We start from the raw sequence: 17,387 nt of genomic DNA, 5'->3' as shown, positions 1-17,387 counted from the left end.
CATATACTGTAAATGGTGGAGTGAGGAAATCAAGCCCATTCTCTTTCCTTGCTTATTCTTTCATTCAACAGATTTATGCTGAGCATCCTCTATGTGTCAGACATTATGTCAAAGCTGAGACTCCAAAGATAAATAGGTTAAGATTTCCTGAAGCTCCCTGCCTCATCAGAGATAGACTATAAACAGTAATTATAATTCAATGTGATAAGGGCTTTGACAGAATCACGTACTCAGTGCTGTAGAATTTCTAAAGAAGGAATCAATGTCTGTGCGCATTAAACTGCTCCATTTTATTTTAATATTCTTTTAATACTCTCTTATGTATGACTGTTTAGTATATAACTACCCTCATTTAGAAGAAGGTAGGCAAAGGCCTATTTAAATGAAAGTTTAAATATTGCAGTATTATTCCTAAACTAATTTGTTTTCATGATTGTTCATATTATACATTAATTTGAATATAAAACAAGTCTATATAAAGCCTAATCTACAATAGTTTTAAGTGGCTTGCTTAGAAAAGTTATTATTGTCATTTATATAACTTGAAATCCAAAGAAGATTCTCAGAAGAGAATGATCATAAGCACATTACCAGAATAGATGAGTGAAGAACTGGGGTGGGAGTACAATATGGCATGAAGACGGCTTAGGGTGAATCAGGAAGTAGCAAGACCATTCTAGAAAGCAGCTGTGTGCCTGAGTTTTGATCAGAAGTTCATCTGCTGTTTCTAAAAATCTTTTAAAGAATAGCTGGTTGGCTGGATGAATAGATTTATTTTACTTTTCATAGTTTTTAAATTATTCTTCAGACAAAATAAAAGCCAATGCAGATTATGGCATTTAATAATGGCTATTAAAAATATTTTACCAAATGAATAAAAACAAAATAATTGTCAATAAACAACATAAGTCTATTTGCATTTCTTAATAATCACCAAGCCATTCAAACTAAGAGCAATCAGAAGCTCATAAAGAAAAAGGCATGAACCTATGGGGAAACTCGAGGGTAGGGTCTTGCTTTATCAATCTGTGTCTCTCCCGTGCTAAGCACAATGGCTTATGCGTGGTTGAAGACTCCCAACTGAGTACTTCATTTTTTCGTTTGTTTTTTTTTTGAGACGAAATCTCTGTCACCTGGGCTGGAGTGCAGTGGCATGATCTTAGCTCACTGTAACTTCCAGCTCCCAGGTTCAAGTGATTCTTCTGTCTCACCCTGCCTGGTAGCTGGGATTTGTAGGTATTCACCACCATGCTCAACTAATTTTTGTATTTTTAGTAGAGACAGGGTTTGGCCATGTTGGCCAGGCCATGTTGGCCAGTTCAAGACCGGTTGGTCTTGAACTCCTGACCTCAAGTGATCTGCCCTCCTCGGCCTCCCAAAGTGCTGGGATTACAGGAATGAGCCAACATGCCAGGCCTAAGACTTCAGTTTTAAAAAATAAGTAAACAAACCAAAAATTGAATGGACAAAAACCAAATGAGAATAAAAGAAAACTCTGCTTTAAAAGCCTAATTCCAAAAACCTAAGAGCAGCAAGTCATCAGTGATTAAAAGCTAGGAAGCATGCTGAGTGTTTAAAAGTAATACCTGTTCCCTACTAAAGCAGCCACACCAGTTAAAATGGGCAGAAGCCAATAAGGAGGCATTCACTCCTTTCAAGCATCTAAGGAATGCATTCAACACATTCCAAGCGTACCTCCCCCGCTGCAGACTGACCGCTCAGGCCAGCGGCCTTCCACCTCTAGCCACATTGCGCAGAAATTGGTAGGAAAACAGAGATGACTTTCCGGATTTGTCACATTGCCTCACACTGGTGCTCCTTTCTCTTGTAATCAGGATAAAGAAAGTCACAGCCAGGCACCATGGCTCACACCTGTAATCCCAGCACTTGGGATCCATGCACGCAGCAGGTGGATCACCTGAGGCAAGGAGTTTGAGATCAGCCTGACCAACATGGCGAAACCCCATCTCCATTAAAAATAGAAAAATTAGCTAGGTGTGGTGGTGGGTACCTGTAATCCCAGCTACTCGGGAGGCTGAGGCAGGAGAATCGCTTGAACCCAGGAAGCGGTGGTTGCAGTGGGCTGAGCTCACACCATTGCACCCCAGCCTGGGCAACAAGAGGGAAACTATCACATATACACAAAAAAAGTTGCAACCCCGTTGTGAAAAGGAGAAATGTGTGAACTCAAAAGTTCTAATAAAGGAAGTGGAAGGGTCAGCAGGAATAGAGGAAGTAGCCCATGTAGAACATCTCCAGAATTTGCTAGATATTTTTTTTTCTTCTGGTCATTTTTTAGAATTGTTTGCTTAAATTCCGACTTGCAATTTATTGTGCATATATTGTCTCAGCTCAAGAATGGAGGAGAAGGTGTTTAACTCTAGAGAGACTAGAGTTAAACCTATGGTTTAGTAAGGCGAATAGAGTTCATAAACAAAAAGCTCTGTGTTCATCAACCATCTGCTGGCTGCATGCAAATCAAGCCAGTCAGAAAACTCATCCCACTTTGGATAACCAGAAGCAGTAATTCAGCAAAGTGGACTAATTGTTCTATGTCACTAGTTTTTACTATATAGATATCTGTGGATATCGCTCCAGAACTTCATATACATATAAATTACTTGCTCCCAGTTCTTTTACATTTTATCAATATCAATTGTGTTTTGCTTAAAATCTGAGACACATAACTAAAATTTCTACTTCAATAAAGCAAGTTAATTGCAGTGAAATCTATTTACTGTGATTTCATTATAAATCTTGTGGATTTTTTTTTACATTGTCATTATGTATTAACACCTGTTTTAAGACATATTTGATCACAGTTTCATTAGACAGGTATACTGCTTCAACATTGTTTGAAAAAAGTCTTTAACTTTCAGCTTGGTGTTCTAAGAGGAACCAAATGTAACATTTACTTTTCATTTTGATTGCATATTAACTTGAGGTCATAATCTAGCTTTTAACACTCTGTCTCTTCTAAAGTATAGATATAGGAGGTATGGAAGTATGTGTTTGCCACAGAACAAACCCTGAATATATTTCCATCTTGCTTATAAAACCTGCCTTTATGTAAATATTTAAATAAAATATTTTATGATAAATGATTTTTATCATTGCCTATTATATCATCTTCTATTAAAAGTGAATTTTGCCGGGCGCAGTGGCTCAAGCCTGTAATCCCAGCACTTTGGGAGGCTGAGGTGGGTGGATCACGAGGTCGAGAGATCGAGACCATCCTGGTCAACATGGTGAAACCCCATCTCTACTAAAAATACAAAAAATTAGCTGGGCATGGTGGCGCGTGCCTGTAATCCCAGCTACTCAGGAGGCTGAGGCAGGAGAATTGCCTGAACCCAGGAGGCGGAGGTTGCCGTGAGCCAAGATTGTGCCATTGCACTCCAGCCTGGGTAACAAGAGCGAAACTCCGTCTCAAAAAAAAAAAAAAAAAAAAAGTGAATTTTGTACTTAATGGACTCTAATTTTTAAGACATTAAGTTCTAGTCCATTTTCCATATGATATAGGGTTAGTGAAGCAAGTTAGTTTTATGGGATCAAAAGCTACATACAGGCTGGGTATGGTGACTCATTCCTGTAACCACTGCACTTTGGGAGGCCAAGGCAGGAGGATCACGTAAGGCCAGGAGTTTGAGACTAGCCCGTGCAATATAGCAAGATCTCTGTCTCCATAAATACAAAATAAGTCAAGTAAAAAAAATTAGAAATAGACCTTTTCCAAAATGTGTTTATTTCCTTATGCCTTTCTGCCAATTAAAAATTGTCAGTTTCTGGATTTTACTTGGATGGTGTTTTCTTAATACTAAAGCTACTTATTCTAGGCATTTGTGATTTTTATCATTCTCAGGTAGAATAACTCATGTCTTGTCTTTATTAATAATTACAGAAGATATGATACATTACAAAGCAATATCTCCAAAAAGAATTATCTACCTCTGTGGGTCAGTGGAGGAACATCAAGAGTAAGGAGGGAGTATACCTGCAACGTTCTGAATAAGATTTTGATGTTAATATCAACGTGGTTTGTTGGTCTGATATGTCCCCTGTATGCCACTCAAGATGGTGCCTCCTCCTTACCACTCATACTTACAATATCCTTTACCCATTTTTACTCAACTTTCCACCCCCAAGTTCCTCTTATGGGATATGTGTGGAATGTGATGGCTTTTTAAAAAATAAATTGGGGAACAAGTGTGAAAATGTATATATGAAAAATGTATTTTAACTGTTCTTCATGTAATTTAAACATAAAAAGAGTTATTACATATGTTTAAAATTGAAAGTTAAAAAGTGAATATAAAACTCTAAATAATATTGCAACCTGAACCTAAAACTGTGCCTATTGAACAGTGCATAAAATATTAAATAGAATTAGTCAGGAAAGAGTTACTTGAGTAGTGAATTGCATCCAGCATTGTCAGCCAGTGACATTCATGGCCAAATACTTTGTAGACTAGATTCATAAAATGTATATTTTTAAAATCAACACTTTTCATCAAATAGAATGGTTTGTTTTTAATTTGATTATAGATCCTACTTAATCATTGCTTGAGGTTCTTATCAATAAACATTTTTACTTAGAAAGTTCTTTTATAGAATATTGATGAGCAAATTTATAGGATTTCTTTTTGATTCTGAGGTTTTTGTCCATGTTAAATACTATGAGTCTGTAACTTTATAATATTATTTTGTCACTCACCAAAAAGCAGGTTTGTTACTTTTCTTTCTCTCAAAGAAAGCTTTAGAGACAGAATCTAGATCTTTTAAATTCGAAAGGCATTCAGCATACTCAGTTACTTCCTCTAATGGTTGACTGCTGTTGTAAAACTTTAATATTTAAGAAGAAAATTACGGATTGTATTGTAAAATAGTCAATTATAAGTAAAGATTTTGTGTGTGTGAAAATCTGGCAACTTTCATTCCATAATCCTTAAATCCAATTGCATGTGTACTAAAAAATCAAGTTTTACCTTAAACTACTAAGATTAATACAAGACCCCCATATTGTTTCCCATTTTCCCAGTCTTCAATGTTCTAAGGGATTTACTCTTAACATTTTTGATGTTCTCATTTACTCACCGGCTGTAAAAATCACCAACCTTGTGCATCAATACTAGGAGCTCTTACTTATAATGATTAATTGTAATGTTTTCAAGAGTGGACAGTAATGTTTTTCCTTGGGGGGAAAAAATTTTCCTTATATGTTTATGTGGTTCTCTTGCCTCTATAGTTAACTTAGATTAATTTCTTTGCTAATTTTCTTGTTCAGTTGGATAAAAGAAAGGCTTCAGGCTTCGTATTTCTTGAAAACCAAGAAAAGTAAGAAAATATCAAATTGTACCACGTCTTCCCTTGGGCAGTTGACCCATGTGCACACATGCATGCATATCAATCCAATCTTTTGCAGTGAACTCAGTTTATACATAAGGTCTGTTTTTCAGTATTGTAGAAAGATAACTAATCTTTTTGAAAATACATTGTCAGCACCTAGTGTTCCAAAACATAGGTTGAATTGAGTGTGGGAATATCATATAGTATTGGAAGAAAAATAATTAAAACATTTAGAAATTGTTGTGAAGAATACATTGCTGCAAGGTGGCATAGCCGTATAAACATGACACCACCATCTTATGGAATGTACAAAAAAGGGGTGTCTCTTGTGCCAAATAAACATTCTTCAATTAACGCTTCACAATATGTAGTGTGAACTTTCCTAGTCTGTGTTTATCCATCCTGAAGCTGCTACTTTTAATGCTTCAAAAACTGTTGCCTGTATATATTCTCCTTCTGCTGGATCTTGGGATAAAAATCTGATTACAGGTGCGTTTTCTTCTTGAATCTCTCTAATAAGCTGAACTAAAACTAAAGGAATACAAGAAAGCAATAAGAAAAGTCTTCTTATGATGCATTAGCTGTGCCTATATAAATTAAGAGTTGGTGAGGGCTACAAGAATAAACTGGCACAATAAACTATTTGTATTTGAACATATAACACTTATTTTGAATTCCATAATTAACATACCTATATATGAAATGTTTTCCACTCAGGATATTTACAGTCATAGATTTTGAGAGGAAAATGTTATTTTATTTTACTGTGAGGATTTGAATAGGCATTTTGACATTCATTATCTATTTGCAAGGAAATGACAAGTTCTCAAAATGAAAGTCTTTGTTACCTGTCTCTTTTGAAAGACTTACTCTCGTGTTGTTTTTTCTGCATTTATCTTGCTTTTTTTGAAATAATGCATATTCTTTTTAATTAGATCTACTTATTTAAAACTCCTTAATTGTGAATAATTATGAATCACCATATTCATATAACTAGATACAAAAATCTTTTAAAAGTTAATGTGCTTATAATTATAATGTTCCTGTTCTTTACACTTACTATACATTAATACACATCCTGAAAAAGGAAATGCATATCTTAGAAGTGGCTTAAGTTGTTTCGTGCCCTTCTTAGAGATAGTCATATATTTTGGAGCAGCCAAAATTCATACCTCTTCACCAATGTACACACCCAAAACACCAGGTTAGTATGCATTAGTAGAAGGGCATATTTCCCTCATACTTTATTAATGAATATTTCACGAATTTTTTCTTTTCAAATGTCTGTAACTTTAATTATCTTTGCTTATATCAAATTCAGTTTCACTGGACTACTTAGAAGGCTAATATTCAAATAGTTTTTTGAAGCTCACATTTTAGGCTTTGTTCAATTCTACTTACAGTATTTATTAAAATTAATCATTATTCCATCTGCCTCTGAGCTACTTTTACCTAATAGTAGCAGAGTTGAGTCCAATCTCATGCAGGAAGAACAGGGATGTGTTTGGCAGATAAACTGATTAGTGAGTCTACATCAAGTGATTGAGTCAGCGGTTCATAGCAACATAGCTAGAATGATGCTTTTGAACTGTGGGCAGCTGTCCTTCCTCTTGATGCATATATCTTTAATCATTTCCAACATTTTCTTTTCCATTTACTATTTTCACCAGGGAGGAGAGGGCCTTATAATATTAGCCTTGTTATGTTAGCATTCCATAAATCTATACATTATTTAAATCATACATAAATTAGATCCATCCTTCAATAAAAATTTTAAAAGTAGTAAGTCACCTCCTAATAATTGTTCAAAATTTAGGTTATTAATTTCAGGTAAGGCTAACAGACAATTTTTTTTTCTACAACACTCTTAACCTAGAACCAAGCTTTGTTCTTTAATAATCAGATCTCAAGGTATAAGAATTTTCTTTCATTATTGAAAATGTGGTTAGTGTGACCTAAAGCTCCAACTTATTATTACATACATGGGACCCAAGCTAGCCAGTTCTTCCTTATTTAAGCTATCTTTCCTTAGAGCCCTTTCATTGTTCCTCTTGGGGAGGACTTAAAGGTTTTTTTGGTTCTAGTCACAATCAGAAAATATAAAATGAATTTTGCACATGTACGGAGAAAGAAGTAGAGGTACATTATTGCATGAAAACAAGGTCTAGCATATTTTTTAAAGTTGCTGTATTAAATAGAATCAGCACGTGTAAACAGAACACTATGTAAACTATCATGATTTAAACTTCAGATGAAGACAACTGAGTACAATGAATAAGATGTTTTCTGATGTAATCTCTAAGTGTCAAAGAAAAAAGGGGCCGTCAAAAAATTACCAGGTCTGATAAATGAATTATTTAAAAGAGCGATTTAAAGCCAATGGAAATTATAGGAATGGCAGCAAGAAAGCAACTTCAATGTAGAAATAAAGGTACATTCAACTGGCCAACTGGAGTAAGAGTTCTGTTATCCCCAGGCTGAGTTAAATGATTAGGAATGCAGACCAGAAGGCATGGTTTTCATATTATTTCAACACATCTGCCAGTGGATGAGTAGTGGATGATATGGAACTTGTCTTGTAATCTTAAATGGAAGAGGATATAAGCCATGAAACAGGAGAGCGAGGAATGTGATAGAAATATGTTTGAACCTCACATGTTGTTAAGTTCTAAGACCCTTAGAAATTTCATCTTTTAAAATTATTATGTTCCATTGTTATTTCTACTCAAGAATAAACTGACTTTTCTTTCTTGTCTTCATTTTTAAAAAACAGTACCTAATACATTTTGTACAAAATCTCTAAGAAATTTTAGGATTTCTTTACATTCTTAACTCAGTTTTTTCAAGGCAAACCATTCTGAATAAAGGAACACAAAATTTCGGACATGTTTCAAGTATGTAAAAACTCTAAAGTCCCTGGATCCTAGTGAATTACAGATGCAGTTTAGGTAGCTATCCTAAAAATTATGGAGGTCAAATACTACCTCTTTGTTTGGAAATTCCACCTCCGTGATTTGTTCATGATAGCCTTTTTGTGAAAAGGGTTTTGACAGTAAAGAATGAATGAATGAGTAAGCAGTTTTTATTAAACAAGCTTGACTTTGTTCTATTGCTGCTGTCCCTTTGTTGCTGTAATGTATGCTTCTAATTCCTGCAATAACCAACATGTTTTCTTTCTCTTCAAGAAAGAAGCTTCACTAAAATACTTTCACTTCTAAACAATGCGATATATATATATATATATATATATATATATATATATATATATATATTTGAAATTTTCCTGTTGTCTAGAATATTGATAAAAATCTTTTCAAATACCCTCAAATCTACCTGAATAGGGGTTGCAGGGCAGTCAGAAATACGAATATACCTTCTATTCTCTCATACTATTTGTTGAATATTTTCTAAATAATAAAGGGGAAAAGAAGATATGAAAATTATCCAAGAGAAATACAAAGGAGAAATGCTTGATGTGATGGATACCCTGTTTACCCTGATGTGATTACGCAGTGCATGCCTATGTCAAAATATGCCATGTAATCCATAAGTATATACACCTAGTGTGTATCCACAAAAATTCAAAACTAAAAAAAAGATTTTCAAGGTATGTGGGCGCATAATCTAAATTTACAGTTGTAGAAGTTGGATGCCTGAGGTTTGGTTGCATTACTGCTTTTGCAGGTCAGGTTTCTTGAAAACTGGTTGGAGTTTTTGAGAGTGCATTCAATGTATCTGCTCCTGCTCTAGGGAAGAAGTCTTCAACTGCCACTTCTCAGGACAAAATTACCATGGTGCATGGAAGAAATTAGTAAACGCACCTGCAAATATTAGATTTTTCTGACTCGTTCACTTGCCTCCTCCTCCTTCTTCCCATAAATGGCCTTTTTTATTGTTAAGGTCTATGTGCACGCAGTTATTTTTTAAAAAATGATCATAAACTTCCCTTTTCAAAGAAATCTAAAATGCATTTCATGTTTGTCATTGTTTTCTTTAAACCTAGAACTCTTTGGAAGGGATATGCAATTTGAGATGGCATTGTTATAGTTTGGAAATGGTATTCATCTGCTTCTTCAACTCAAAATAACAATGCCTTCAGATCCTAAAACCTCACTAGTTGTCTCTCTTTATTTTTACCCCACTGCACCTTATGTGCCTTAATCAATAGGACCTCAGACTTTACCCTCTTGTTTTTGCTGCATTTCACGTCTTCAAAAATCAACAACTCTGTCACTGCATTCCAGACACACAAAGCCAAGTTTAAGAAATAGTCGTAAATTGGGATTCTTTTTCTCTATTTAACAAAATTTACTTTAAAAGTTGCAGGTAAAATAACCCCAAATCAATCTGTTACATGAAATGTTTATATGGCACTTTTTTTCCCACTAGGTTTGAAGTTACAAAATTCACATTTGATTCCACTGTGGTAGTGAAATGCATTTTCAAAGTAAGAAACCAAAGCCTTGAGGTGTTAAGTATCCTGTCTGTATTTGCACAATGAACATGGCAGAGACAAAATTAGAACTCAGTTTCTAAGTTTTATTTTCCTTCATCTATCTCTCTTTTACATATTAAATTCTCAAATTAGAAGTGCTATGTGCTTTCGAATTAATTTAGACCCCCGAAAAATACTTGTTCTGTGATACACTTATGCTTACTTTTCTGTATTCTAAGTGATTATTTTCAAAAAGTTTAAAAAAGTAGTTAGAAATATGAATGAAATAGGAATGCAAATAAAGCCTCCAAACTGATAGATTTTATTTGGTAAAACTAAAACCCTCGTGGAAGCTTTTCTATAAATTTTGTTCCAAGAACTGGTCCTATTCCTCTGGAACTGACATAATAACGTATTACTAAGTAGTCTACTTTATTGTGAAACTTGAGACTACCACATGGGATAGATCATTTAAGTTCTTGAACTTAATAACTTAAGTTTTCTTGAACATTAAGGTATTCAGTGACTACTCTCACAGGCTTACTAGGTAATGAAAAGTCTAATCTTTAGCTGAATCTTCAGTCATATGACATGTAGTCAGATAAGAAGTGAATGAACAACAAAATAGTTAAGTAATGAACCAGTGGCAAAATGAATGAATGAAACTGAAAAGCAAAGGCTTTAATGAATTCAAATTCAATATTATGCTTTTATGCTTAATACATTATAGAATTCAAATAAAAATGGAAAATATCTCTAGGATATCAATTATTCAATTATGCCAAAGTTATTCAGCTGCTTTAAATCATTATAACCTTATGTCTACGATGTTATACAAAGGAGAAAATTCAAATAGAAAAGGATACATGGGGAAAAAAATATTCATTTTAATACTATACCTTATGATCCCAAATTTGAAGCCCTAGAGATTCTCAGCATTTGGGAATTTGTTAAGCAAATACATTCCCGAGATGGATTTTTTTACAGCTACTTAAAATATTGATTATTATCTATATTATTATATCTATTATCTATATTAATATATCTATATTAACTATTGATCAATAGTAGCCTGTGATAAAGGAAAGAACATGAGCTTTGGGATCAGAAAAGTCTATATTTTAGTCCTCTGTCACTTCCAAAATTTTCCAAATATAAAGAAACACCTGGAATCTCTGTGCCATCTTAGAGTTTCTTTGTAGAATCCTCCCTGACCTGACATAGACTACTTATCCTGTTGTGTACTGAGATTCAACACTATGCTTGCTAAGAGACCAATTTAATTTTGAGAAGTAGTCTGACTAAACACTTAAGAGAGGAATGAATGGAATCAAATAGGCCATGAACAATATAGCCATTTACTAGTGGTACCATATTGGATACATTGCTTATTGGAAGCTCAGATTTCTTGTCGATAAATTGCTAATAATTATACTGTTTGCCCAGTGGATGATAAAATGGCATTATATGTACTAGCCCTGAGCTATATATGGATTTTGTATTAAGTACATGGTAAGCACTGTTGTTGTGTGTCTTATGCTAATCTAAAACTTTTACTCAAAAATATTTTAGTTGGTCATTTATGCCCGAAGCATTACTTCTTAGTACACCAAACACCCTCTATAACCAAACCCCCGATCCAACTGCATGCCCTTTTTTCCTAGTAACATTCCTTGTATAAGCCAGCATTTTTGTTGTTCTAGTCATTTTCCCCAAACTGTGCCAATTCCCACCCTGAGCCTCTCCTCCTGCTCAGCCCACAGACTATGTCTTTTCTCCCTCTTCTAGATTTTCCTGTTGAACGGTCCTTTTCCTTCAAGGTTTAACTCAAGTGGAGCTTCCTGCTGGAAGCTTTCTATAAAGCACTTAGCATTTACTGTTTTTTCCCCCTGTGTTTTTTTTGGCACATTGTATTTGATAGAATGCTTCACACTTTTCCATAGATCATGATTTCTATATCCGACTCTCTACCATATATTAAACTTTTTGAAGACAGAAGCTATTTCTCCCTTCATTTTTTGTAATTCTTTTAGCAACTTAATCACTTACACACAGTGGATATATTTAAAATATATGTCAGATGAAATTCAAGTTACTGAAAGTTCTAGAAATAACATTGTGTAACCCTTCTTGACACAGATGTGTCATTTGAAGTACCCATTTGAATGTGATTTTTCTAATTTTTACAAATTGAATTTTTACTTACATAAAGTTGGTTCTAAAAGGCTAAATGTATTGGTATACTTGACACAAAATAACTCCCGCCACACTTCATTTTAATTTATTGCACAGATAGAAAGCTGTTGGGTACAGTTAGATAGATAAAATCTTCTTTCCATCTGGGCTAGTTCATGGACAAAGCATATTAGGTAATTTATAAGCTCTATCCTGGCTTGCTTAAAACAGTACCTGTAACATTTTGGGAAATTTTTACTAGTTCAAGAGAGGGAGTGATAAATGAATTGATTTACACGGTCTATTTGGAAGATTTATAGATCCTCTGCAAAGAAAATAAACTCAAGAGTTTTCAAATGTAATGTCTCATAATTTTATCTTTAGAAAGGAAAAAATTGTAGGTCTTTAAAACTACAAGAGGATGGTAAGATTGGGAGAAAAGACAGGCCAAAACTTACCCTGAAGATGAATGTCAGCAGATCTTGAAACAGTTTCTAATTTTAGCGTAATTGAAATAACATTTTTTAATAGCTTCACCCATTGATACATAATATTAATTAGGCCTCCAAAGACAAGAAAAGCTCCTCTTGTAGATGCCTGATTTACTCATATCTTTACAAACCTATGAACTATTTTTACAGGAATCTCTGTGCCCTCTTATAGTTTCGAGTCTATGACTTGAAAGATTTAAACTAAAAAATTCTTTGTGTGTGTGTGTGTCTCTCTCACAAACACACACACAATAATCTTCTCACAAAAAATGTACACCCAAATTAATGGTGTGTTCCTTTTTGACAAAAACTTTGGCTAAACTCTGTTGTAAAACATTCTAAAATGGCTAGTGATATCCACCGCTGACAAGGAGTCAGTGTAGTCAATAATCCAATCAAACACTCAAAATACTTGACAATAATCTTAGGATTTTTAAATATTCTGATTATTTTCACTTGGTAGTTTATACTGAATATCACCAAGAACCAACTTTATAGGCCGGGTGCAGTGGCTTACACCTGTAATCACAACACTTTGGGAGGCCAAGGTGGGCAGATCACCTGAGGTCAGGAGTTTGAGACAAGCCTGGCCAACATGGTAAAACCCTGTTTCTACTAAAAACACGAAAATTAGCCGAGTGTGGTGGGGGACGCTTATAATCCCAGCTACTCAGGAGGCTGAGGCAGGGAGAGTCAGTTGAACCCAGGAGGTGGAGATTGCAGTGAGCCAAGATTGAGCCACTGCACTCCAGTCTGAATGATGGAGCTAGACTCTGTCTCACATTAAAAAAAAAAGAAAAAAAAAATCTACTTGATTAAAAAAAAACAATGACTGGACTGGGCAGGCACAGTGGCTCAGGCCTATAATCCCAGGAGTTTGGGAGGTCAAGGTGGGCGAATCGCAAGGTCAAGAGATCAAGACCATCCTGGCCAACATGGTGAAACCCCGTCTCTACTAAAAATACAAAAATTAGCTAGGCATGGTGGTGCATGCCTATAGTCCCAGCTACTCAGGAGGCTGAGGCAGGAGAATCGCTTGAGCCAGGGAAGTGGAGGTTGCAGTGAGCAGAGATCATGCCACTGTACTCCGGCCTGGAGACAGAGCTAGACTCCATCTCAATCAATCAATCAATAAAAATAATGGTTATAATAAAGTAGCTAGACTTGACAGAGTTTGGCAAAGAAAACCTATCAAATTTAAAAATTGTCAAGGTCAGAGTAGACTTTGAAAAATCTTTATCTGTTTGTATTCAGTGGTGAACTTAAGCAATCCATGAGAATTTTGTAAGTCAGCATAAGGTCTTAATTCTTTCTTCAGAAATGGAGAAAACTTGTTTAAATATTACATATTTTTCTTTAAATAGAAAAGAGAAAAATTAGTTCCTACTGAATCTTAATTTGGAAGTCTTGTCTGACTGTAGAAGATTCTAGAATGCATATTAAGAATCTGACCTTGTCTATGAGCCCCTTCCCTGTTTCACTCCATGGTTCTCTCCAACCCCACCTTCCAATACTCTCATCATGTCTACTTTACCCAAGAAGATGAATCTTTTCACCCTTCTCTGAATATGCATTTTTATTACTTTCCACCTTGCCAAATTCCAAACTACTTTTAAATATCTAAAATTCTATCATTTCCCATGGAGACTTATTTGCTATTACAAACAAAATACACATATAAACAAATAACCAATATAAATAAAATCTGCCTTAACAATTACAAAACCATTATTAAGATTAAAAAAACTTTTACTAAATAATACACATAATTTTAGGGCTAGTTTAATTATATTTTAGGGTTTAATTATATTTTAGGCTAGTTTAAATATATTTTATATATTTAGGGCAATTATATTTAAATACATGCTTTAAAAAGTGTGTTGTGACTCTCTTAACAGCTACCTCTAAGAAATTAAGACTATTATTATCATAATATTGTATATATAATATGATTAACAAGAGACTTGCTGAATTAATAAAATTCTAATTTTTTTTTGCTCTTTAAAAAGAGTCAAGCTATTATCAGTGTACTAAAAAGAGTAAGATATGTTCACAAATAAACATGGAATATTTGCCTATCTTAGAACTTTCTCTTTCAGTCTACCAGCTCAAATCTAGATGAGAAACTTGTTCTTAGTTCTTGTAGAAGAATAAAGCCTGGCACCCATTTTTAGTTTAGCAAGCTCATGGTGACACAGAGACAGCATTTTTCTATAGCGTTTTCATAGCATATGTTGCCTGGATCATACACTAAATGTTTATTTTGTAATATAGTCTAGAGGAATTATGAGAAAAGAAACTGGGTAAAAAGTATTAGATCAAACTTTGATAAAAATAAGTTTAAGAAACTAACTTGTGAAAATTACATGTTAGCTGGGCATATTTCAAGATAGCATCTGTTGGGAAACACTTGAAAGTTTTTTTCTAATATTTACTCCCCACCCACTTTTTTTCTTTTAGCTGAATTGTTATGGGAAGACACTTTTGTTTGTTTGTTTTCTGAATAAGTATTTATGTGACAGTTCCTACTGCTGTGGGTTCAGTTGACATTCTGTCATAAATAATAAAAATTCTTGAATATTTTTAGTCTTACAAATATATCTTCACTCAATATATATAAATTGTACATATATAATATATGTAAATTGTCATATGTTACAGATGCTTTAGAAACATTGCATATTTGAATAACTATATGTACATCACAGGACCACAGAATTCTGGAATACATGTGAATTAAAATCATTAAAACATTTATTAACTGAAAAACTCAGTCATAGGAATTTGCTTATGAAGAATACCTTAATATTATAGTAGAGAACAGAGTATGAGAGTTGCTTAATTTTAGTCCAATTTTAAAACAATGATGTGTTTAACTGGCTGGTTACTTTTAAATGATATGTTCATAAACTTAAGCAATGTTCATTCACAAATTTTTCCCTATAAATTTAACTTTCTCTCTACCAATCAAGAATATAAGTTGGTAGACTCTAGTTATCTTTGGATTGCTTGGTTTGTATCTTTAAAAGGAGAGATTTTTTTAAATGGTGTTTACTCTGAAAATAAGGATGTATTTTAAGGAAAAAAAATTAGGATTTACATTTCAGAAGTAATAGTATTGGAAGATGTATATCACTATTTTAAAAATTCCTTGCAAAAATGTGAATATTCCAGAAGGAAACAACATTAGATCTTTATTCTGCAGGAGATCTATAGAGGTTGTGTGCCTCTCTAGATCCCCTTCCTCCACAGCCCACAGTGAATTAATAACCAGTGGTGTAAAAGCATGCAGACCTGCCTTTTGGGTAGGAATAATTTTTCATAACCCTGAAATTCTTAAAGGTAATCCTCACTATATTGAATACTTGATAATTTATTAAATTGCATTTCTAACTGTTCCAGACCATGTTTCTATAGCCTGTGTACACAGTGACTGACACATAACGATCAGTTTAACAAGTGCATGAACCTAAACATCTTTGTGAATTTAACATCTAATTGTGAATTGCTACTCACTACGTGATCACCATCTGTCAATCAGTATGAACTGAGAACTATACATTATCACTGTTTATTGATTCAATCTTTTTCAAGGCACAATGCCTAAGGAAGTTACTGATTATTGGTCCGCTGTAATTGAAATGCCCAAGTATTTGAAAAAAGATGGCTAAATAATGAAAATAACTTGATTCTCTGTATATTGACTTAAGAAGGAAAGTAAAATGCATTTGTGATTCACTTGTATTTGTTTTTCTAACCCCAATAAAAACTGGCTTGAGAAGTTTGTCAGACATATATATTTATTTCCCAAATAGTTATTTTTTGATGGCTTTTATGAAGAAAATGATGCATTGGAATTGATATAGTGTGCATAATATAAATGCCAATAATACATTTACTCTTCTAGATTTTTATTTGTTCTAAGTTTTTCCAATTATTATGGAGGGCTGTTGACATCAAAGATGGACTGCCTCAGTTTTTGTTTTGGGGAGTCTTAGCTTTTGCCCTGTGTGCAGTTACGTGCTTCTAAGGTAGAGCAAAAGTTGTTGCTGCTCTTGGGTTTCTTCCCTGCTTGTGCCAGAATCACCTCTCTGCAAGACTGCATATGGAACATTCCTAACCTGCATTTGATTCTCCCAGGACTCTGACTCCTTTGAGGGATTTGCCTGCCTAGCTTGATGGAGATATTCCAGCTCTGCTTTCTTTCAGATAGTATTTCTTATTCATTTTTATCTAAATAGAGGATTATATTAACTAAACATGATTGAACTTGAGGTATGAGTAGGTACATTTCTAGTATCTGGTTTTTTTACAGGTTCTTATGGTTGATTTTCTGCCTGTAGTGTAGTATTTTAATACAACTGTCTTTAAATAGTGACAACTCCTGGGAAGAAGTTTTGAGGAAACCTATGCAAGTTCTTTTGGAAAGAAATTGGCATTTGAGTGCTTAATTCAATTAGCAACTCATAAAGTCTATATTGACTAGGATGCAAATAGCCTTTATAAGCATTAATTTCATGACATGAACATTTTGTAGAAGTGAATGTAGAGTTTGTAGATCCTTAGGCAAATCTTCACTGTCAGTTGAATTTATTTAAAGAGCTGTTCTGGTCACCTTTGAACCTCAATGATTTCTCCAGATGTACAGAAGTGAACAATGTAAAAATCTTGCTGTTTCAGCAGAACTGATTCCAGCTGGCTGGGAACGGGATCTGCAAGTCATTGGTTACAGCTGTGTTTCGATTTATGTGATGGTTGAAAAAATAAATTACCCGATTAGATGGCTAGAAAGAGGACTCTTTGTTTAGCCCTTGTGTGGGGACTGAAAGTGTTTATGGTGCTGTTTTCTACGCAGTCTTTGCAAAGTAAGCTGGACAAATAGACTTATTCAGTGCTTCTAAGAAATGTTGCATATTCAGCTTTAATTATTTACCAAAGAA

General features: G+C 34.1%; 1 pseudogene across 1 annotated transcript in view; it reads left to right on the top strand.

Annotated features, from left to right (window-relative positions):
- The window catches only part of LOC101050783 (uncharacterized), a 387,580-nt pseudogene extending 370,193 nt beyond the window's left edge, over nt 1-17,387 (top strand). Inside the window, exon 4 of the transcript XR_012514904.1 lies at nt 1-17,387. This exon is cut by the window's left edge and continues 23,809 nt beyond it. The product of XR_012514904.1 is annotated as an uncharacterized LOC101050783 (transcript).

The sequence above is a fragment of the Saimiri boliviensis genome, chromosome 18 (assembly GCF_048565385.1).
Source record: "Saimiri boliviensis isolate mSaiBol1 chromosome 18, mSaiBol1.pri, whole genome shotgun sequence".
Classification (NCBI taxonomy): Eukaryota; Metazoa; Chordata; class Mammalia; order Primates; family Cebidae; genus Saimiri; species Saimiri boliviensis.
The sequence above is the reverse complement of the archived record's forward strand: the minus strand, read 5'-3'. Positions and strand labels throughout refer to the sequence as shown.